The 24,567-nt window shown below is 43.4% G+C and overlaps 1 protein-coding gene and 1 long non-coding RNA gene across 8 annotated transcripts in view; one reads left to right on the top strand and one right to left on the bottom strand.

Moving 5' to 3' along the window:
- Nucleotides 1-24,567, top strand: part of KIRREL3 (kirre like nephrin family adhesion molecule 3) — a 581,063-nt gene that overhangs the window by 65,258 nt on the left and 491,238 nt on the right. The gene's annotated exons all lie outside the window — the stretch shown is intronic.
- On the bottom strand, nucleotides 1,431-24,182 carry LOC131384554 (uncharacterized). Its single transcript, XR_009215524.1, has 3 exons — nucleotides 23,850-24,182; nucleotides 8,704-8,749; nucleotides 1,431-1,678 (listed from the first exon to the last, which is right to left on the bottom strand). It is a non-coding gene; the product is annotated as an uncharacterized LOC131384554 (long non-coding RNA).

Genomic DNA, 24,567 nt, shown 5'->3' with positions numbered 1-24,567 from the left:
CTTTATGTTACAGTTTAGAGTATGACAGTTGCAACACACAAGCAAATATTATGAGTTTGGCTAGCTAACCTGACTCCCACTAGCAATCATCCCTGCTAATTTCCTATACATAATGCTTTTAATCAGTGGAGACCTAGAGTCGCTGGTTGCCTAATCCTAGGAAGTAGGTTTTATTCCTTTAAGCTTTCTTCATAGCAGGCAAGACACATGCCAGTGTAGAATGGTGGCCCTACCACTTACTACCTATGTGATCTTGGGCAATTTACTTGATCTTTCTTAGCCTTACTGTGCTCATCCATAAAATAGAGATAGTAACACTCAGCCTGCAGAGTTGTAAGAACTAGAGAAAATATGCCAGTCAAGTGCCCAGTGGCATCACAGCCTTGACACCAGTTGGTGCCCAATAGGTGGCTTTTGTGGTTGTGGCTGTTATTAACTCTGTTATTAAATTCAGGAAACTGAGTGCAAGTTGCTGGCATTTTGATCTTGGTTTGATGGGTTGCAGAGTTTTTCAAAGACTTAACAACTTTTTGCATCTGTGAAGTGTGACTAATGATTCCTACTTTGCCGGGTAGGTATAGGTTTGGCAACAACAAACAGGAAGCCCAACCACAATGGTATAAACAAGTAGGGATTCATTTGTTTCTCTTAACATGGCTTCTAGGGAGATGCTGCCAGAGTTGGTCCAGCAGTTTACCCACGTCAGAAGCAGCATCTTTGTGACTCTTTGGGGTTCTCTTGGCCTTTTCTACCCGCTGCTCCCCTGGCAGTACCAACATGACTGCTGTGTTTTTGTTGTTGTTGTTGTTGTTGTTGTTGTTTTGTTTTTTGAGACAGAGTCTCACTCTGTCGCCCAGGCTGGAGTGCAGTGGTGCAATCTCTGCTCACTGCAAGCTCCGCCTCCCGGGTTCACGCCATTCTCCTGCCTCAGCCTCCCAAGCAGCTGGGACTACAGGCGCCCGCCACCACGCCTGGCTAATTTTTTGTATTTTTAGTAGAGATGGGGTTTCACCGTGTTAGCCAGGATGCTCTCGATCTCCTGACCTCGTGATCCACCCACCTCGGCCTCCCAAAGTGCTGGGATTACAGGCATGAGCCACCATTCCCGGCCGACTGCTGTTTTTTTATGGCATCATCCTTGTTTCAGGCACAGAGGAGGGAAAAGAGGAAGGGACAGAATATCTGTCTCATTGTATCAGTAAGGCAAAAGCTTTCTCCAAAGCTCCTCCAGGAAATGTATGCTCACGTGTCCTTGACTGGAGCTGCGATAATGACGGGGCCTGTCAACCAAGAGTGCCCGCCACATCTGCTGATAGAGCTGCTATGGGAATAGATGAGCTAGTGTATGTTAAGGCTCTTTGTAAGTGCCTTACAAAAGTAAGTTATTATCCTTATCCAAGCCCTTGTACAAAGGAGAGACCAGTCAACTGGCAAGTGATAACCATATTGCTTAGGCCTTTTAACCCACACTGAGATAAATGGGAGGCATTTGGAAGGCAGTGGTTGTTTCAGTACTAGTTGACGGGTCCTATCCTCTTTCTGGCCAAGCTGGAGGTTATCCTGTTTCATTCTGCCAGTGAGATGATGCTTGGATTGAACTTGGTGGCTTCAATTGTCTCTGCTTGATGTAAGTGTGAGGCTATGTCCTAGATAAATACAGCAACAGCAGGAGGTATTCCTGAAAGACACATTCACCAGTAATGGGGTTATGTTAAATTAATCATAGGTAGTGTTCTTAGTGTGTGCCCTCCCCATTCGTGTACCCTCCCCATTCGTGTACCCTCCTGACATCCTTAATAAGCATCTGCTATTCCTTAACAGCTTTATTGAGGTATAATTTACATACCATCACATTTACTGTTTTAACTTTGCAATTGAATGAATTTTAGTAAATTTACACAGTTGTTCGGACATCACTACAATCTAGTTTTAGAACAATTCCATCTCTCCCAAGTGATCCCTCATGCCCATTTGCAGACCATCTGCATTCCCACCCACTGCTGTGGGCAACTACAATTCTATACTCTATTGCTAGAGATTTGTCTTTTCTGGACATTTTGTATCAATGGAATTTTACAATTTGTGGTCTTTTGTATCTGGTTACTTTCACTTAGTATGTTTTTGAGGTACATCCGTGTTGTAGCATGCATCAATATGCATTCAATATGCATTTGCTATTTTATTTTGATGAATAGTATTTTATTGTATGGATATACCACATTTTGTGTATCCTTTTACCAGTTGATGGACATTTAGATTTTTTCCACTTTGTTGTTATTATGAATAATGCTGCCGTGAACATTTGTGTACCTGTCTTTGTGTGGACATATGTTTTCATTCCTCTTGGGCAGATATCTAGGAGTGGAATTGCTGGATCATATGGTAAATTCATGTTTTTTCAGAAACTACTAAACTATTTTCCAAAGTGGCTGTAACATTTAACATTTCTACCAGCAATGTATTGAGGGTTCAAGTTTATTTACATCCTTACCAACATCTGTTATTTCTGTCTTTTTTATTATAGCCATTCTAGTGGTTATGAAGTGGTATCTCATTGTGGTTTTAATTTGTATTTCCCCAATGATTAATGATGTTAAGCAGTTTTTTATGTGCTATCTTCTTTGGTGAATGTCTTTTGAAGATTTTTTGCCCATTTTTGGAAAAGTAGATTTAATTTTTAGAGCAGCTTTAGCCTCACAAGAGATTGAACAGAAAGTACAGAGGTCCCATATGTGACCCTGCTCCTGACAATGGCACAGCCTCCCCCAGTATCGATATCTCACACCAGCCAGAGTGGCCCATTTGTTACAATTGATGGACCTCCACTGACATATCATTACCACCAGAAGTTTATAATTAACACTAAGATTCACTCTTAGTGCAGTACATTTTATGGGTTTGAACACACTTATAACGATGTGCATCTACCACATAGTATCAAATAGAATAGATTCACTGCCCTAAAAACCCCCTGTGCCCTACTATTCATTTCTTCCTCCCCACAACCCCTGGCAACCACTAATCTTTGTATTATTTCTATAATGTTGTCTATTCCAGAATGTCATCTAGTTGGAATTCTATAGTGTGTAGCCTTTTCAGATTGGCTTCTTTCACTTAGTAATAAGCACTCTGGTTTCCTCTATGTCTTTTATGGCTTAACAGCTCAGTTCTTTTTAGCACCGAATAATATTCCAGTTGTCTGGATGTACCACAGTTTATTTTTCCATTCACCTACTGAAGGTCATCTTGGTTGCTTCCGAGTGTTGGCAATTGTGAATGAAAATACTATAAACATCTGTGTGCAGGTTTTGTGTGGACCTACATTTTTAACTCATTTGGATAAATACCAAGGAGCATAACTGCTACAACATATGGTAACAGTATGTTTCTTTTTTTTTTTTTTTTTTAAACTGCCACACTGTCTTCCAAGTGGCTGTGCCATTTTGCCTTCCCAGCAGCAGCGAATGAGAGGGCCTGTTGCTCTACATCCTTGCTAGCATTTGCTCTGTCCTGTGTTCTGGATTTTGGTCATTATAATAAGTGCATAGTAGTATCTTATTGTTGTTTTAATTTGAAATTATCTCATGACATATAATGTTGAGCATTTTTTCATATGCATATTTGACATGCTTGTATCTCTTTGGTGGTGTCTTTTGCTCTTTTTTTTTTTTTTAAGACGGAGTCTCGCTCTATGGCCCAAGCTGGAAGCTGGAGTGCAGTGGAGTCACCCAGGCTCACTGCAAGCTCCGACTCCTGTGTTCACGCCATTTCTCCAGAGTAGATGGGACTATAGGCACCCGCCACCACGCCCAGCTACTTTTTGTATTTTTAGTAGAGACAAGGTTTCACCGTGTTAGCCAGGATGGCCAATCTCCTGACCTCGTGATCCATCCGCCTTGGCCTCCCAAAGTGCTGGGATTACAGGCATGAGTCTCCGCGCCCAGCCCTCTTTTGCTCATTTTTAAAATCAAGTTGCCATTTTCTTATTGCTGAGTTTTGAGAGTTCTTTGTATATTTTGGATATCAGTCCTTTGTCAGATATGACTTTTGCAAATGTTTTCTTCCATTCTGACCTGTCTTTTAATACTCTTGACTTTTATCCATTTTTAATGGCATTATTTACTTTCTTATTATTATATTTTATATGTTCTACATACAAGTTATTTATCAAGTATATGATTTATGGAATTTTCTCTCAGTGTGTGGCTCCTCTTTTCATTTTCTTAATATTGTCTTTTCAAATGCAGAAATTTTTAATTTTTTTTTTTTTTTTTTTTGAGACGGAGTCTCGCTCTATCGCCCAGGCTGGAGTGCAGTGGCGCAATCTCGGCTCACTGCAAGCTCCTCCTCCCGGGTTCATGCCATTCTCCTGCCTCAGCCTCTCCGAGTAGCTGGGACTACAGGCGCCCGCCACCACGCCCGGCTAATTTTTTGTATTTTTAGTAGAGACGGGGTTTCACCGTGGTCTCGATCTCCCGACCTCGTGATCCGCCCGCCTCGGCCTCCCAAAGTGCTGGGATTACAAGCGTGAGCCACCGCGCCCGGCCAGAAATTTTTAATTTTGATGAAGTTCACATTCTTCATGTTATTCTACGGATTGTGCTTTTGGTGTGCACAGAAAAACCCAAAGTCACAATGGTTTTCTACTATATTTTCTTTTAAAAGTTTCATAGTTTTAACTTCTACATTTATGTCAATATCAATTTGGGGTTAATTTGTGCTTGTGGTATGAGGCCAGGGTCTAAATTCATGTTTTTGCCTGTGAATGTCTAGTTGTTTCAGAACCATTTGTTGAAAAGACTATTCTTCCATTGAATTATCTTTGTACCTTCTTTAAAAAAATCCATAAATATAAGAGCTTAATTCTGGGCTCTCAGTTCTGCTTCATTGATCTATATGTCCACATGTCTATAGTTTTGTCAGCACCACACTGTGTGGATTACTGTAACTTTATAGTATGTTTTAAAACCAGGAAATTTAAATGCTCCCACTTTGTTCTTTTGCAATTTTTTTTTGTCTTTTCCAGATCCTTTGCATTTCCATGTAAATCTTAGAACTTGATTGTCAATTCTAGGGGAGAAAAAAATCCTGTTGAGATTTTAATAGAAATTGTGTTTAACCTAAAGATGATTTGGGGAGAATTGTCATCTTAACAATTTTTAACCATTGAAATGGAATGTCTCTCCATTTATTTAGAACTTCTTTAATTTCTCGGTGTTTTTTTTTTTTTTTTCCTTTTTGGTGGGAATTGTACAAGTATTTCACTTCTTTTGTTAAACTCCTTTCTAGAATTTGATTATTTTAATGCTATTTATGCTATTGTAAATGGAATTGATTTCTTATTTCCATTTTTGGATGATTGTGTGTAGAAACCAAATTAATTTTTGTGTATTGATCTTGTGACCTTGCTGACCCCATTTATTAGTTCTAGTAATTTTTTTGTAGATTCCTTGGGATTTTTTTACATACGGAATCGTCTACAAATAAAGACAGTATTCCTTCTGCTTTCCTTCCAATCTGGTTGCCAAGCATCCGATATTGAATTTGAAATTATTTAAAACATGCAAAGAGTATAAAGGATGTTCCCCAAAGGCAGATAACATGATGACTTGAAGGAAGAAGGGCTTACAAATTGGGGCTAGAATGATAGAAGGGACCAGGGAGTCCCTCATTAGGCTGCAAGGAGCTCAGGCTCACTCACTTATTTTCCAAGGAGTAAGGATAAAGAAACTGCCATGAGAAAGACATGCCCAGGTTTGATGGTAGGGACTTTGATAGTGGGACAAGAGGTGGAGTATTGTTGAGCTCCTTTCAGAGAAATTGAACTACACAGCATTTTTCCTTTGTCCTATGAAGAAATGGTTTGTTCCCTTCCAATTAATTTGGATGTCTTTTTCTGTTAAGCAGGGACTAGCTGATACCCCACCCCTTCCAAATGCAGATGGAGTAACAGGAGCACAAGGTAGCCAGCTGAACAGCCAAGAAGGCCTTGTGTACATGAACTTATCTGCAACTGCAGTAGTAATTGCAGATTCTAACTACCATGCCTCCTTCTCTCCAGCAAAGTGTCTTTTAAATAATCCCTCATTATTTAACATGCATTGGCTATTATGGCAATGTGAGCTGTTATCTATTTATGTTGACTATTAATAAATTATTAGACCATATTGTGTGGGTTTTAATAACTCCATAGGAAGAGAAACGTGGCCAGGAGGTGAAATCTCAAGCAATTACAATTTTGTAGGTTGAGTTTATTTTTTTCTAACACATAGAAGCTGTTCACTTACAAGTAAATTAAATACATAGGCCTTTTGCCCTTACTTAGGATTCTGGCCATGCGAAGAGCTGGGACCCACAGCAGAAGCACAGTTCCTGGCAGGAAGAGCCTGCTGGGGATGGCTGTAGCAGGGACCGTCCAAAGAAGGGACCTGCTGCTTATTGGGTTCAATGTATTGAGCTTTGCCCTTTCTGTGTGGGCTGAAAACCTTCATAAGGATACTAATGTTGATGGTCATATCTGTGTGAGATTAAGTAGAATTTTAAAATATGCTATTTGAAATCAGTCTTGAAATAGGGCCCCCCTCTTTCGGTGTCCAAGACAGGAACATGCTGCTTGTTGGGTTGAATGCATTGAGCTTTGCCCTTTCTGTGTGGGCCGAAAACCTCCGTAAAGATACTAATGTTGATGCTCATACCTGTGTGAGGCTAAGCAGACTTTTAAAAAGTACTATTTGAAATTAGCCTTGAAATAGGGCCCCCCTCTTTCAGAGGAGACCCAGGAAGCCACACTGCTCCTTTCACGTGCATGTTCTTGCTTGTCGGAGACAAACAGGAGAGAGGCTGTTTGAGAATCAGGATAGGAGTGTCATCAGAGGGGATTCTTGATGAACTCTGCTCTGGGAGGTCAGGCAGAGGCAAAGAATGCACCAGGCTTCAGCCACAAAATGGAAATGGACTCAAATCATTTTCTTGTCAGCCAGGATTTCAAAATCAATACCAAGCCTCCTTGATACATTCTTATTCTTTCTCTTCTTTTCTTGCTGTCTGCTGAGGGTGACGATGAATTTTCTTCTCCAGGTAGCTGCAGAAATAAAATCCTTGTGCCCTCCTTGGTACGAGTATGCCTCATCCATCTACTCCTGTTGGGGTGAGAAGGCAACACGTGTCCTGGGGCTCCCTGGGTGCTGGCAGGCCTCAGTTACTAGCGTCATTTGTCACCATCTTTTCTCTTTGCCATAAAGGGATTGAATCCACCTTTCTGGCCTCATTGCTACTGTCTGTAAACTGGTGATAATCTTCCCCAGAATGCTGTAAGGAAGAATGAATACGGGTATCTGCCGCTATTCCATATTTAAATTATTTAGACAACTAGGACTTGGAATCCTCTTTCTTGTACTTGCTACTAGAAAGTAGATTTGGACATAAAACAGCTTCATTCTCTAAGATGGCTAGCCAAGAGGGCTTACTTAGGGAGCCTTCAGAAGAACGTATTTAAGATTGTCTCAAAGTCTGGATGCCATAACGCTATGGGTTCCTGGAAGATAACAAAGTCCATCTTTATATCCTCCTTCCCTTTCATATAACCAGCAGTGAATGCTTGTGGAATGATTGACAGGAAAGGAGGGTGGTGTAGGGAGGAAGGAAGGAAAGAAGGAATGTAGGGAGGGAGGGAGGAAAGGCAGGTAGTAGATTCCAGTCTATCCATTCATTCATTCATTCAACCTTGATTTCAGTACATCCCATGTGCCAGACACTGCCATAGGTTCTGGAGATAACAACAGTGTCCAAGAAACAGGCCTTTCCCTCGAAGAGCTTACTGGGGAAGCCAGCAAGACCAGGAGACAAACACAGGTAGCACACATAAGTTCCAAGCTGAGATGAGCACAGAGGCCTGTGGGAACTCACAGGTAGGGTATCCAACTGCCCAAAGCTTTCTGAGAGAAGGTGCTGTCTACGCTCGTCCTGTGTGAGTGGGAGACGGATGGGAGAATTCTAGCAGAGGGAACCGAATGTGAAAGACTGCAGAAAAATGACTGTGGCATAGCCTGGCAACTCCAGGTCATTCAGGATAGCTAGGAGGAGCGTGTACAGAGGAGGCAGTGGGCCTTGGGGCAAGTACAGCTCCGTGTCTGCAGACTCTGAAGAGCCTGGTCAGCTGTGTGCAGGGGTAGGGACACAGTCCGGGGATCACTGAGCAGGACAGTAACACAACCAGATACCTGGTTTAGTAAGACCGCTCTAACTGCACTGGATATGGACGGAGTTGGGGGAGCAGGCAGAATGCGGGGAGACAATTGGGGAAGAAGCTGGTGGCTTGGACTGAGGTGGTAGCCAGGGGATGAAGCAATCCAGTGACCTACTTCCTATCCTCAGCAGGCTTCCTTAGCTGAGGGCCCAGACAGACATGGCAGGGAAGGGCAGAAGATTTAAATCAAGAAAGTATCGTTTCTTAGAGAAGGAGAACCCTCCTGACGCAGAGCCGTGGAGCATTTAGGAAAGGTAAGGGCAGACTGGCAGCTACCTCTGCAGTAGGACAGTGAGATGAAGGGGATTGAGCAAGGATTTGGAGACAGCCTGGAGCAGCCCAATTCCAATGCCTTGAATATAGGCACAGCTGGCAAGGGTGAGCTCCAAACGTTGCAAAGAGTGGTGGGAGAGAGGGCTTTCTTGAGAGAACACAATGAAGTTCATTCATGAACTTACCAAGTTGCTCCTGTTACCACAGTAACATGTCAAGGGTTTAGCAGATCTGGAAAGAAAAAAAAAATACACACACATACAACAACCCTGAGTTACAGTACTCAAAGCAAATTAGGTCACTGTTACGAGTTATTAATTTTAATGCATTAAGAAAAGTGTGCAGGGAGGAGTGAAGAGTTTTTTTTTTTAAGCACACAAATGGGAATCAGCAAAAAGTACAACAATAATTATGCTGAAAGCAAAGTGAAGTGTTCCATAAAATATAAGAAATGAACAAATTACACACCCCTCCTTCCTCCTCCCTCAAATGTACTTAGGAATCGGTGAGGTGGGGGTGGGGTGGCTCCCCCACAGCCCTCTGATGCAATTATGAGCTCTCGTTTCACCTCTTTGTGTTATGTCACATGGTGTTACTTAAGCCAAGCTGAAATTCAGCAGTGGAAAGAAAGGGCGGAGGAGCATTTTTCTGGGCTGAGTTATGTTTAGCGTGGAATCGCTCTTAGGCAAATGTGCAGCCTGATGAATGGAAATCGGAAGCCATGAATAGATTCTCCAGGAACTTTCATACCTAAGGGGACCCCAGGCAGGCTGGATTTTTGGTTTCTAGGCCTGGGCGACTCACTGCCACAGCCTGCTTCCTGGATGGAGCTCTGGGTCTTGCTGCTGCAAAACTGGGTCAGGGGCCTCTCTGGCTTGAGGAGGCTCTGTTTGCTTTTACGTGGTCTTATTTGGCTTTTGTTTTTGGGTGTCTAATTTTGATTTGTTTTCTGCTTCTTAGGTTTTGTTTTGATCTTTTTAGGCAAGTCAGAAAATTCTGCTTTCCAGATGGCAGCATGTGTGGAGCTGACCTCCTTTCTCTACACAAAAGGCCTCTCCCCTTCACTCTGAGTCTCCGCCTCTCTTCCTGTCCACACCCTCAGCACCCACAAGCCTGTACCTTCCCTGCCTTGACTCCCTGACTAGATTTCATTCGGATCATTAGCTACATTTTGGACCTGGGAGGAGGCTCTGGGACTCATCCCTACGCTGTGACCACATCTTGTCACTTGACTTCCTGGAGACTTTGACCTTTCTGTCCCCCTTAAAATTCTATTCTCCATTAGCCTGCAAGATGATTTTCTTGCTTGTGCCTTTTCTCCTCCCTCTGACCATGCTCAGTCACAGTTGGCGAATGTGTCCCCTCCACTCTGTAAACCCAGCTCCCTGCCCACGTCCTTGAAAAGCCCCTAAGGGGTATGTACATCTGAACTTGACCTCTGTCTTTCTATCTCTGATTTTTCTCTCTTCTTTCTTTTACTCTTTCTGTCCATGTTGACTTACTTCATCCATTCATTCTCATGGTTTGACCAATCATGGGTTTGCTCATGGCTCCCAAGCCCATAGTTTGCCCTTAACCTTTTACCTAAGCTCAGAGAAATAAACTAGATACCAATATCCACATAGCTCATAAGCGCCACAAACTTAATTCTTCCCTCTCCTTCATGACCTCTTCTGCCTTCAAACCAATGAACAAAACAAACTAACATTAAAAAGAAAAAAAATAAAACTCTACTTCTACTCTATTCCTTATGGCCATTAAAACATACCCTCTTCCACCCAGTCATGCAGGGGAGGGTTTTTTTTGCATTAACTGAGACCTTGCTCTCCCCCAAGCATGGCTAATACTTCTAAAATAGCCCCAGTCCTGCCTTTTCCCTGACTTTCGCCACCACGTCGGGGTCCCAGGCTTCAGCCCCCAGCTCATGACAGTGTCCGACTACAGGGCCTCTTTTCTCAAGTTCATTCCCTACACTAATTTCAGAGCTGTCTTTCCAAAACCAGCCCTGATCAGGGCAATCCCAGCCTCTGGACCTATGTCCGGGAATCGCTGCCCATTGCCTAAAGGATAAAGTAGGAAGGATTTCAAGGCCCAAGGACATCTGTCCCCAGTCAACTTTTCCACCTCATTTCTGACCACGCTTCCCCACCTCTGCTCTAGCCCCACATCCACCATTCCCTAAACACTGGGTGCACATCCAGATATCTGAGCTTTGTTCCTGATCTTCCCACTGGTGGGATCTATTCCATCTCTTCTCTACCTAGCAAACTCCTGCACATCCTCAAGGCCAGTGAAGCTCCTGTGCAGAGTGACTCTCTCTTCTCTGGGCTCTTTTTAAAAATACATTGACTGCAGCACTTATGGCAATGACTTGTGTGATTTGAGCACATTAGATTCTGAACTCCTTGTGAGGCATCGTCTTGGAGCCTTCATCCAGCATGGAGAAGCACAGGAGCACTCAACAAATATTGGTTTTTTATTTGTTTCCTTGTTGAAATTCTCCACTTATAAATGAAAAAGTGATGAGCTTTCATCATAAGCTATTTAAAACTGTAGATCCCCAAAGTGGCAAAGCCTAAGTGAATTGCAAGGTGGATGTGCAGGACCTCCTGCCTGGACAGCCTTGTCTGGATGGTGCTGTCTCTCCACATGCCAAGGCCACACCTTCTAAGAAGAGCTACTCTTGAGATTTTGAGAATGTGGTAAAGCCCCGGGTGGTTATCAAAGCACATTCCTATGCTTGGTTCTTCTGTGAATGCTGCTGAAGGTTCAGGAGGTGGAGGACAGAGGGAGGAGGGGAGAAGCACTGGAAATCTTGGTTACTTTTCTACTCTATTGTTAGGTGGCTTAGTAAAAAGCCACATTTCTATAAAGTTTTCTGTAATGTCCACATTTTCTGTAAAAGTAGACCAAAGACAGAGTGGTCAAAGGAGATCTTTTCTTTTTGTATTTATTAAAATAAAGTATTCTTATTATAATAAAGAGAGAAAGAAAAATGTAAGCCTGGTAGAAACTCATAGAAGCCTGGCAGAGCTAACATTGCAAAGTTGAAATAATTTTAGAAGGCTGTACATATAACTGGGTAAGACACATAAGTATGAGTGTGTACACACACAAAATCATAAACTCAACAAATATTCATTGAGTAACCACTGTGTACCAAGTGCATAGTGTTTTGTGTGCATGTATGTGTGTGCATGTGTGTGCGTGTGTGTGTGTGTGCTTACTCCCCAGGTGCCATATGCTGCAGTTGGGAGCTTTTCATTTCAGTCATTTGGGTAACCCCATCTCAGCTGTCCTTAGTACCTTCTCGACAATGAAAAGAAAGGCAGATTCTTTTATTCCAGAAGCTAATTTGGCCTGTGAGTGGAAAGCTTTATTTTAATTGATTCTACCTTTCAAGATCCAAGTAACCTATAATCTCAGCTCGATTGTCAATATTTTGCCTGCATCATGCCTTAGCCATTAGCATGCAGATAGGGCAGGCAGAGAGCTGCTGTCATGGCTCAGGATAAAAAGGAAGAGCAGCTTGGGGTAATAATCTGTTTTTGATTTTTTTCTCTTCCTTTTCCTATACCGTCTCTCAAATCCACTAAAATGGGGGGAAAATCCATAGCGATTAGAAAAACTTCTGACCAAGACATCTTTCTCCTTTGCTTTCATTTTTCTGTGCCCTCTTTAGTATTCAGAAGCCACCCAACATCAGAGGTTTCCATGCTGCTTGGCCGTGCACTGCATCCCAACCACAGAGCAGAGGGAAAATGCTCATAGGAGATTTGCAGTTCCTTTCAGGCTCATGCCAGGTGGCTTCTGTCACACTTCCAGGCGGAGCTCTGGCAGCAAGTCACCGGGGCAGGAAGGGTGCCGGTGAGAGGCTTCTGCAAAGGCAAGGGACGCATGTAGAGACAGGAGCCCAGCCGAGTCACCCCTCATAGTACCAGCTCCTCTGAGAAGCCTTCCTGCAGTCTCTCAGAGCCATGACCTACCTTGGCAGAGCCCAGGGAGGAAGGTGCATGGCTCCAAAGAGAGCTGCTCATTACCACATGACAGGGAAATATTCAAATGAGCATAACTACAGTCAGTGGCAATGTGGGGTACTGTGTTAGGAATGCTTAATGTTAACTTTCGTTCTCACAACCCACTGGCTAGATCCTCTTTTCCCATCTTACAGAAGAAGGAACTGAATTGCTGCACAGAGGTCACACACCAAGTAGATGGTCTATCCAGAGTTCAAACCCAGGTGTGCTAGGCCCCAAGTTTTTGTCTGCCACCCACCTGTCCATTGTTGCCAGGGAGTGTGCACCTCCAACGTTCTGCTTACCAATCATCTCCTCCACTCCTGGAGCGATGGGCTGAGGCCCAAAGTGATTGTGTGGGTGAGGGGTTCGAGGCAGAGGGGCGTGGTGGTTAGAGTCATATAAGAACATCATGGGAAGACAGCCAGGTGTCCCTGCCCATGACTGAGTCACTGCAGTACATAGGATGGGGTATGTTTCTGGACACGGATGTCTCAGATCCGGGGGTGTCTGTTTGCTGTTGATGTCAACCTGGCAGAAAGCCCCATTCTCTGACTGTCACAGAAAGAGGAGGAAGGAGTGCCTGGGGACATGCGATGGCAGGAGAGGATGGAGAAGGCAGGTACCTGGGCTGGTAGGGAGGCTGTTGCAGTGCAGCCATGCTGCCTGGCACCTGTGGCCAGAGAGAAGTGCAGGAGCAGGGAGGGTGGGAGTGGGCAGCAGAGGCGACCACAACATTCTCACCTTAACCCAGTCCCTGGAAGTGGCTCCGGGATGCTGGCAGTCATAGACCCAGTGGAGAATGAAGCCGGACGGCTGGTGGCCATTGACAACAGGAAGACATACTGCCAAGGAGGAGAGGGCAGGGCTGGCCAAACTCCCAGTCCCTGACATCTGCTCTTCTGCTCAGCCTTCATACTGAGCTCAGCTCGAACCTGACAGCCTCTTCCATGTAGTTCGTAAATCCCCCAAGCCGGCCTCAGGCAGCCTCTGTGTCTCCAGGCCTATGTCATCATAGGACAGCCATGAAGCTTTCCTGATCACTGTCCCATCGCTTCTGCATTGCCAGGCTCCCCCCGCCACCACATGCATCCTGGAGAAGAGCAGGGCCTTCTGCCACCAGGCTGCCTCATGCGTGTGCCTGCCCTCTCATCCGTCAGGACACATGCATGTTAGATCCCACGGCACCAACAGCCTGGGGAAGGGAAGGGAAGATTTCTGTTACCAGTGGATTGCAATGGTGTGTGGCAGGTGGAGACACAGGAGAGCAGGTGCACCAGCCAAACCCTTGCAGGGCTTTGCACAATCCTGTGACCAACACTTCCCACCCTCCACCTTTTTATGGTGAGGCGGAAGCTGTGCAAAAGTGTGCATCTCTCTCTAGGACAAGGGTGTGAGCACCGCTTTTTCCTTTGCCCTAAGGGCATAACTCCTAGGACTGTTTTTTTTTTTCCCCAACCTCCTCCACTGCAACACACACAGACACAAGCGTGTACACACACACACAGAGCCACAGTCACACCAAATATTCATGCTGTTGGGGAGTGAATCATGCTAATAACAACTTTCATTCTCAACATCAGAGAGGCTAACCAGGAGGGTTGAGGTGAGGGTGTTAATGGGGCAGGGATGAGCACACAGCAGGCATCCAGTTAATCGCCTTAGAAGAGCAATGGCAGAAGCCAGGGTGAGCTTAGGAGCAGCCATATTTGCTTGGAAAGGCAGGGGTTTTAATAGAGCAAAGCTGCTCCTTTTTCTTTAACACTTCTTCCAAATTCCCCAACAGCCCTGTCTTTAAATCAAGGCTACTCTGGGGCCTTCTGGGAGGGAGTCAGCAGCAGCTGAAGTGAAGTCTGTGGGTCGAGTGTGCGAAGCCAAAGATGTTCCTTGTTGCAAATGGGCAAGTACAATAATGGCACAGGATTAATGGGTGTTAGACTTCCCGTGTGCCTAGAAATCCTCTTTATTTTAGATCCCAATTATTTTTTCATTGAACACATATTTTTTGAGTACTTAATAAGGACATGGTGTTATGCTAGGTGCTGGGAGACAGCTTTCTGAAGGGTGTAAGCAAGAGAATGAGACAGACCACATTTGTGCTTTGAAAGATTACTCTGAGGTGTGGAGAGTGAGTGAGCTAGAAGGGAAAACTGAAGGCGGGAAAACCAGTTGCATGGATGCATTCAGGTCAGAGGTGATGGTGGCCTGAGCCAGGGAAATGGGGAAGGAACCCAGGGGACAGGATCAAGAGCTACCTGGGCTACCAGCCGTAAGACCACTGGTTATCAAGTGTCTACAAGGCCCTATGACAAGTACTCGGAATAGAGAGATGAACAATATTTAGAAGTAAGATTGTTAAAAGTTAGTGGCTGGTCACAGGGGCTAAGGGAAATGGGGAAGCCTTGGATGATGCTCTAGCCTCTGGCTTGAACAAGTGGGTGAGCCATCTCAGGATCATGTGAAGAGAAGAAGGTTTGGGGGGAAAGACAATGAATTCCACTTTGGACACATTTGAGCTGGAATTACTTATGAAGCCTCTAAGTAGAGATGTCCAGTAAATATTCAGGTACATAGGGCTGGAGCTCAGTAGAGAAACCTGTTCTACGGTTATGGAAAGGATCTGGGCAGAACTCTCAAGATACACCATCACCTAAGAAGTAGGCAGTCCAGGTGCGGTGGCAACCCCATCTCTACTAAATACAAAAAATTAGCTGGGCGTGGTGGCAGGTACCTGTAATCCAGCTGCTAGGGAGGCTGAGGCAGGAGAATCACTTGAACCTTGGAGGCGGAGATTGCAGTGAGCTGAGATCATACCACTGCACTCCAGCCTGGGCGACAGTGCGAGACTCTGTCTCAAAAAAAAAAAAAAAAAAAAAGAAGAAGTAGGCAAAAGAAGAAGGTCCACAAGGCAAGCTGAGCAGAAACATCCAGAGAAGGAGGAGGAAAACCAGGAGAGCGTGCTGCCATGGGAGCCACAGCACGAATGCTTGGTGCAAGGGCGCCGACTCGAGGGACGCAAAGACTGCCTGGTGCCCACAGGGACTCAAAGTCATGAGGCCCTTCGCAACCTCGGCGAGAACTATCTGGAAGAGGGTAGATCTGGACACCAAAACACTGCGGGTTGTGGGAAGAGTGGGTAAGAAATGAGTCTGGGGAATGCAAGGAACTCTTTCAAGGGACTTGGTATTAAATAAGAGAAAATAGGGCAGTTGCTGCAGAGGAAAGTGGGGTGAAGGGAGGTTGTTGTTGTTGCTGCTGCTGCTCCTGCTGCTTTTTGTTTGTTTTTAGGGTGGGAGAGACTTGCACATAATTTAGAGACTTTCCCTACTGAGAAGAAGGGGAGATGGTAAACTTGACAGAACAAGGTCCCTAGAAGTGGGAGGGAAGGGAGTCTGCAGCGCCAATGGAGGATGGAGGGATTCACCTTGTGTGGGAGGGAACGTTACATGCTTCTCATGTAAGGGCAGGGAAAGTGGAAGGGTGGGCACAGATCAGGCACACGATGATGAGTCTGGAGATGGACATAGGGGAAATACTTATCTGTTGGCTTCTGTTTTGTTTAAGAAGCAGGAAGAGGGCCTCTACTGAGAGTAGGGGTGAGGAGATGCAGTAGTAAAGTTTATAAAGTGGAGAAGGTTTGATTCAGCCTTCATGGAGAATGGATGACCACAGAGGCACACAGGTACTGGAGGCAGCATGGAGGGGCCAGTTGAGGTGGGAGATCATACATGACAAGCGGGGCTGTGTTAGCCAGGGCTCACTGGAGGAACAGAACCAATAGATGATAGAGATAGATAGATAGATAGATAGATAGATAGATAGATAGATAGATAGATAGATAGATAGATAGATAGATAGATAGATAGATAGATATGATAGATAGGAAGACAGGAAGATGGATGGATAGATAGATAGATAGATAGATAGATAGATAGATAGATAGATAGATAGATAGATAGATAGAGATAATAGATAATAGATAGGAAGACAGGAAGATAGATGGATGGATAGATAGGAAGATAGATAGATAGATAGATAGATAGATAGATAGATAGATAGATAGATAGATAGATAGATAGATAGATAGATAGATAGATAGATAGATAGATAGATAGATAGATAGATAGATATGATAGGAAGACAGGTAGATGGATGGATAATTAGGAAGATAGATAGATAGATAGATAGACAGACAGACAGACAGATAATAGATATATAGGATGACGGAAAGATAGATAGATGATAGATAATAGATAGGAAGACAGGAAGATAGGTGGATGTATAGATAGGAAGATAGGAAGATGGATAGATAGATATAGATTGATAGATATAGATAGATTGATAGATATAGATAGAAAGATAGATATAGATAATAGATAGGAAGACAGGAAGATGGATGGATAGATAGCTGGATAGATAGGAAGATGGATAGATAGATAGATGATAGATAGATAGATAGATAGATAGATAGATAGATAGATAGATAGATGCAAGAGAGGATGAGGGGACTTATCAGGGGAATTGGCTCACACAATTATGGAGGCTGAGAAGTCCCACGATAAACCGTCTGCAAGCTGGAGACCCAGGATAGCCAGCAATGTGGCTCAGTCCATGCCCAAGGGCATCAGAACCAGGGAAGCCAATGGTGTAACTCTCTGAAGGCCTGAGATCTGGAGGAGCCCCTGGTGCGAGCCCCAGAGTCTATAGGTTGGAGAACCTAGAATGCTGACGTCCAAGGGCAGGAGAAGAAGGGTGCCCCACCTCCAGGGGAGTGGGACAGAGAATGTGCCCTTCCCCTGCCTTGTGGTTCTATCCAGGCCCTTAGCTGATTTGATGGTCTGTGCCCACAGGGGGTGAGAGAGATGCAAGTGCCAGTCTCTTCCTGAAACACTCACACAGACACACCCAGAAATAATGCTCTACCAGCTGAGTATCACATAATTCAGTCAAGTTGACACCTAACATTAACCATCATGGGGGCCAATCTGAGTGTTGAGGTAATTTTGTCTAGCAGCTCTCAGCATCCTGGAATCAGGCAAAGAGAAGGCCGATTGTAAAGTGACCTAGGTGCAGGGTTTTCTAGGAAGGTACGATGTTAGGACGAGGACGTAACTACAGGGTTGAAGTGATGGACTGTGGAGTCTGAGCTGGTTGGGGAAAAAAGTGATTGCACAGGGGTCTGTAAGACAGGGAGAAAGTAGAGAGACCAAAGAGGAAGGTTAAAATGAGATCAAAGAACGTATCTGTCTTAAAACATATCCTGAGAAATAGCCAAGTAAGATTGGGAAAAATAGGATGCTATGGGCAGAAAATCAAATGTCTGAATTTATCCTTTAGGCAAACAGAGCACTGACACCACCTGGCAAGAAAAAGTGAGCAGCAGTAGTATCTCTTCACATGAAGATTTCTTTAACTGGAATCCCAAATCCAGATCAAACGGACTAAATTCCACAGTGCAGTGAGGATCTTCACATTGAGGGAGATTTAACTCCACCTTTTGTTCATTGGTTCAATGATTTGATAGCATGATTATGGTGCTGAGCATTTATCTTCGCCTAATCAATAGATCTCTTGGGATCTACAGATGCACCTTATGGTGATATAAACAAAAGCGGCATTTATAGATAGAGTCAGCTGTGGGAGAGCATATCAGATTGTGCCAGGGCAGTAAGACATGGTAGTTAGGAGCATGAGTTTTGGGGGCAGATTCTTAACCAAGCCACTCCCTGTCTGTTTGACTTTGGGAAAATTACTTCATCTTTGAAAGCTTTCATCTATACAATAAGAAGAATGACAAATACTTCATAGGGTTGATATGAAGATTACATGATACCGTTAAATGATAAAATTAAATGCTATCATTATAAACATATTTAGCATCATATCAGGTATGCAGTAATTGTTCAATAAATGACACAATTAGTGATAGTAGTAGCATTGTTACTGCTTAGTAGTATCCTACTATTGTTTAGTAACAATATTGTTACTCTTAATACTGTAGTAGTGCAGTTACACTATTGTTACTGGAATATTCTGTATTACCCCAGGCCTGCTCCAGCAAATCCTGTCTGTCCTCTTTGGAATTCTTAACCTCTAAAACTTCTTTGCATGTAATCTGAAAGTCATGCACACCTATTTAGCCCTATGCTTATGCACATATCAGGGAAAGGGTTTCTCTCCCAGACCACAAAGACCTCAACTGTGTGAGTTCAAAAGCTTCTGCACAACTGGGGTCACTAAAGCGAAGCACGTCCTTGGACACTGCAGCTTAAGCAACCAGAAGAGCCCAACCCCAGCTCTGTTACCTACTCCAGCCAGAGAATCAGCCTTGTCTCTGATGTGTTGCAGGCCTTGGATGGTGACTGGACATCAAGGACCTGGTTATCAATTATTCTAATTGTTATTCCTCACCACAGCCAGAACTACCAAGGTTTAAAGTAGTTTCCATCCTCCAGATCCGTAAACTTGCCCTTGGCTTATTGAGCCAACCACGCTAGTTTAACAGAAGTGATTTTAATTACTCAACTGGAACTACAGAAAGGAGGAAGTGAGGAGAGTATGTGTCTGTGATCAGTGTTTAACCAAGGGGCCCAGCATGCTCCTATCTTAGGGGCAAAGACATTAGTGACGCCTGCACCTACCACGGCGCTCAATCTCATCCACAACATGGGAGCATCCACACTAAGAAGTCAGGCTTATCGAAACCCACAAAAGCACTATGCCTTAATTCTACAAATTGCACATGTATTTATCACTTGGAAGGTATGAAAACCTAAGTTGATGTTATAAAATCATATTTCCTTGGGTCTGTAGCAATACATCATATTATATATAATATATTAATACACATAATAATACATATATATCATATATAATACATATAATAATATAATATGATGTAACAATACATATCTTATAACATATGATGTTATAAAATCATATTTCTTTGGGTCTGTGCAATATTGTTACATTGTTACAATACATGTAACAATACATTCCCCATCTGGTGTCATAGGACTGTCTTGGCAGCTAGTTGCCCATTCTTTATAATATGCAGACAGCAGGAAGGCCTTGCATGCCCTGCAATTGATTAGCCACGGCTGCCTGGCATCCAATGCAGGAAAGGATTTTGAAAAGGGGCACCATCCTTGATTAGTAATGTCTGCCATGTCACAGAGATGAAGAATGGAATAGCCATTCTATGTATTTGCAATCCCTTTCTTAGATTATAAACTCCTAGGAGGCAGAGAATGTATCATTTTAGTTCTCTGTGTAAATGTACCTAACCTATGTCATGAGTGGATGATGGCGAAGAATGTTTATGCAAAAATGTAATAATTCGGTTAGTTAATTCAAATCCAGTAACTGCCCTCTACCACAAGCTTGCTTATCACCCTGTCAGAGAACAAGCAGCTTGGTTTACTAAGACTTCACTCCTCATGCTAAAACTACCTGGATGGTCTAAAGCACTGTTGTAAATATTTGGCACCAAATTGCCAAAATAAATGCAGGGGGAGGTACCGTGGTGTGGCAAAGTCTTCTCTTCTACTATTAAATCGTGTTTATTTGCTTACTTGCAATTCACTGGATCTGCCCAGCATCTGGGGATGTTGCTGAGGCCCAACCGGACACGTACATGGGAGGGAAGCATCGTGATGAGCGCGTAGACAAGGAACATTTCTTTTACCTCAGTAACATCCATCTCCCTCAAGTCATGTGTCCTTCAACTGCCATACCGTGAGTCTCTGTCTTCCCTCTGAGAGGCGTGCATGTCATTATGGGCCAATCTCGTATTTCTGAGAATGCACAAAACCAGTTTCCCAGGCAGCAATAAACATGCCAGAGATCAGTGTGGAGTCTTATGGAAACCCAGCTTGGAGAGATGAGTCAGAGCATCTAAATTCTGCTCCGTCACTGTAACATGTGTCATCACACACCAAGTGAAATCGAGTTCAACAATTACCATAGCGTGCAACTGGGGTGGAGGAGGGAACAGAAATGCCACTGTTTGTACCATCCCGTTCTCCAGAAACACCACCTCAATTCTGAAGTCCATGCCTATGGTTAGACAATGAGTGGAGGGGCAGAAAAGTATCGGTTGCCAATGGAAATAGTGGCAACCACCTCACTATTGGTTTCTAGTGTGAGTGGTTTCTAGTATATGGTTTCTAGTATGTGGTATACGTATCTGGTTTCTAGGATGAGTGGAAGCAACTCATACTAGAAACCAGATTGCACCAGGTGACCATTACTCGCTCCCAACACAGCCTACAACTGAGCAGTGCTCTAAGGGGCAGGATAGGTGTGGAGGTGCTAAGTGGTTTGGAAAGATTTTTGTTGTTTGCAGGTTTTTCCTTGTTTTTAATTTTTTTATTGTGGTAAAATACATACAACATGAAATTTGACATTTTAACTACTTTTAAGTGTGCGGTTTAGTGGCATTAACTATATTGACATTGTTGTGCAACCATCACCAGTATTTATTTCCAGAACTTTTTCATCACTCTAAACAGAAATTCTGTACCCATTAAGCAATAGCTCCCAATTCCTTCCTTCTCAGCCCTGATAACCTCTAATCTATTTTTTATTTTTATGAATTTGCCTATTCTGAATACTTCATATGAGTGGAATCGTACAATATCTGTCCTTTTGTGTCTGGTTGATTTGATTTAGCATAATATTTTCAAGGCAAATCCTTATCATACTGTGTATCAGAACGTTATTCCTTTTTATGGCTGAATGATATTCCATTGTATGACTATATCATATTTTGTGTTTGCATTCATCTGTTAGACACGTGGGTGACTTCTACTTTTTGGTTATTATGAATACTGCTGCAATGAACATTGGTGTACAAGTTAAAATAATTTTACATGTATAGGGTGACCAACTGTCCCCGCAGAAACAGCTGCAGGAGAACCAAGCTCGGGGACATCCTGCCTCCTTTTGATTATGCCTTATAGCTGAATAATCAGGCATGAGGAGAGTCTGGGACACTGGACTAGGCACATCACCCTTCTAACCCTTTTCTTTCTGCAGGCGTGTATATGAGAAGGTTGGACCACGTAACTAATGCTTTATCCAGCTCCAAAATCTCTTTTTGAAACCTAAATTCATACTCAGACTCTGGCTAATATTCATTCTAAGTTAGAATATCCCCAGGTTGGAACTTCCTGTCCCATCATCTACATCAGTAGGTTTTTTGTTTGTTTATTTCTTAATGGATAGCAAAGGCTTCTGCAGTTAAATCACACAGCCTGGCTTTCTGTACTGATCAGTTGAGTTTGATACTCTAAACATGGTCTCAGAGGAGGTTAAGAAGTGTCTTTCTCTCTCTCTCATATTCCTTCATTTTGCAGTTTGTAAACTATGGCCTTTCTGAGTGGTTCTCACAGTGTGGTCCCAGGGCCAGCAGTACTGACATCACCTGGGTACGTGTTAAAAATGCAGATTCTGGCTGCCCACCCTAGGCCTACAGAAGTGACACTTTGAGGGTGGGGCTCAGCAGTTTGTGTTCTAATAAATCCTTCGGGTGACTCTGATGTATGCCTAACTCAACCTTCAGAAGCACTGGTCTATATGAAAACAGCACCTTCTAAGAATCAGGTGATCTGAAACCTACTCCAGTTTTACCACCGACCAGCCATAAGATCTTAAGTTACTCCATATCTGGGCTCATCTGCTTTATAAATAATCTAAGGATCACTCTACCTTTGCTACTCATTCAGGGTATCATTAAAACGCTATTAATCACTAGGTGTGGAAGCATTGTGAAAGGTTGAATATGTTTTACATATGATTAGAATTTTATTCACTCATTCATTCAACAAATATTATGCATCATCTACTATGTGCTGGAGACTGTTCTATGTCTGGGGGAAGTTGCACGAAGAGAGCAGATGAGGCCCTGCTGTCATGAAGCCTATATCCAGACTGGAACCTTTGTGAAGAATTTTTTTTACATTTGCAAATGGTTATGTGACCCATTTCAAGACTAGGTTCAGATCTGTTAAGAGAATAAGAGAATGTGAAATGCTCTTACCTAAAGGTAAGATCACTTTATGTCAGAAATAACAAAGAATGGGTTGACTACAATGTGACTAAAACAGTTATCAGCTACCAGGAGAGAACTTACAAAGAGATTTTAAAAATACAAAGCTGAGCCTTGGCCTGATGAGGGCAGGAGAGTTAGATGAGTGGTACTTTAGTGCTCATTCAGCTTCCAACACTACAGTTCCACCCTCTTCATGTGAGTCAACGATACTGTCTCGCTTGGACAAAACTGGATTCTACAGAGAGGCAAGGGAAGCCTATGATGCCTGAATTCGTCTCTCAAATCATAGTTGGCCACATCTCTCCTGTCTGAGATCTGGGCCCGATGAGGATACACAAATGTTCATCAGCTTGATGGATCTCAGGATGAATGTTTAGAATTGGGGATTTAATCCTTAGCTGCCATTATTTACAAGCAGCGGGCTTTAAAAAAAAAAATACAGAGCTGAAATTCAATTTCCTAATTTTAAAGAAAAGAAATGAAAAATATGCTGGGGGCAGGGGAAGAATGGCTCAGGAGAGTTATTGGACTTCAAAAACCCTCAAAAATCTTTTAATGATTTAAGTGTAAAGGAATCAGAAACACACTGATGAAATTCCCCTTGATATCCACATGGTGCTTACAGATTCTGGAGGGAAGTTTCCAGCAATGAAATCTGCTGTTTTTTTATCAAACCCAAAGCATTTGAGATGCCTGGTGAACTCCAATACGGTGTAATCGTGTCTTTTTTCATAAAAATCTCTTCTCCCCAAAGGCAGAAGGGGAAGGAAAGGCCTAATTAAAGAGCGTTGGTTTTTAAGGTCAGAGTCTTAGGGGGGTGTCCACTTGACATCATCTGCCGAGTTGTTTGTGATGTTTACACTGACCCACAGATGTGCTGTGAATATACAAAATTAAAATGTTAATTGTCTAATCTTGTGCTACTTTTCAATGTACATTTGGCAAGACTTGTTGCATGTTAAGTTCGAAAACAGTAAATTTCCAAGCTGTCATAATATTGAGGTCTCATGTGTATTACTTACTCTGCATAATTAATTGTAAAGTGATAATTTGTACACTAAGATATTTTCATTCAAACATGAAAGGGAAAGTCTCAGCATTTTTGCCTCCGGCAGACAGAAGAAAAAGTGGTGTGTGCTACCCAGGCATTCTCAATGCCCCTCCTTTCATGAGATCAGCTGACAAGGTGAGCTGCAAATCTTCAGCTCAGGCTGTGACACCTGTCTGCTGTTAACTCTATCCAATGTCATCTAGCACTCACCCATTCTCCCATTCTTGTAGGCCATCCCAGCTAGTATACTCCTTTCCTCTGAATTCTAGTGTCCTCACAATCTGTGTGGGCAAGGTATTCCAGAATTCTGCACTCTCTATAATTCTTTCTGGTGCTTGCTGTGTTTATAAATTCTCTGAGAATGGAAACCATGTCTCATCATTCTTTATCTTCCAAATCACTCTATAGAGTCCTAGGAATAGAGTATTGCTTTGTATATACTTCTATGTTAGAATCCCAGTAACCTAGCCCAGGAAATGTTTCTCCCTCTTTCGTGTCACAAGTGGGCTGTGGGTCAGCTGTGTCCCTACTCCACGTGCCCTTTCCTTTTAGGGTCCTGGCCACAGGCATAGCACCTATCCGAGACATTCCTTCCTCATGACAGAGGGCAGGAATTGGCCAAGCCAAATCAGATGCTTGCATTCAAAGCACCTGCTCACATGTGGCATCGCATTCACTCGTATTCCATTGGCCAAAGCAAGTCACAAAGCCAAGCAAGAGTCAATGCTGACCTGGCAAATAGTTGGGAACAAAATATAGTCTACCGTAATGCTGCTGACTTGTTGTCCTCGAGGTGGAGAGGGTGACCTATTGTTCATGAGTATGGACGGATGTGCTGCCTAGCAATGAGCTTCCTCTGAAGCGCACTGATGAGGTGTCAGCCACACAGACCCCTCCTCTGCTGTGCGGTCCCCAGACTCCACCTGCA

Source organism: Hylobates moloch, unplaced genomic scaffold (assembly GCF_009828535.3).
Source record: "Hylobates moloch isolate HMO894 unplaced genomic scaffold, HMol_V3 SCAFFOLD_11, whole genome shotgun sequence".
Classification (NCBI taxonomy): Eukaryota; Metazoa; Chordata; class Mammalia; order Primates; family Hylobatidae; genus Hylobates; species Hylobates moloch.
The sequence above is the reverse complement of the archived record's forward strand: the minus strand, read 5'-3'. Positions and strand labels throughout refer to the sequence as shown.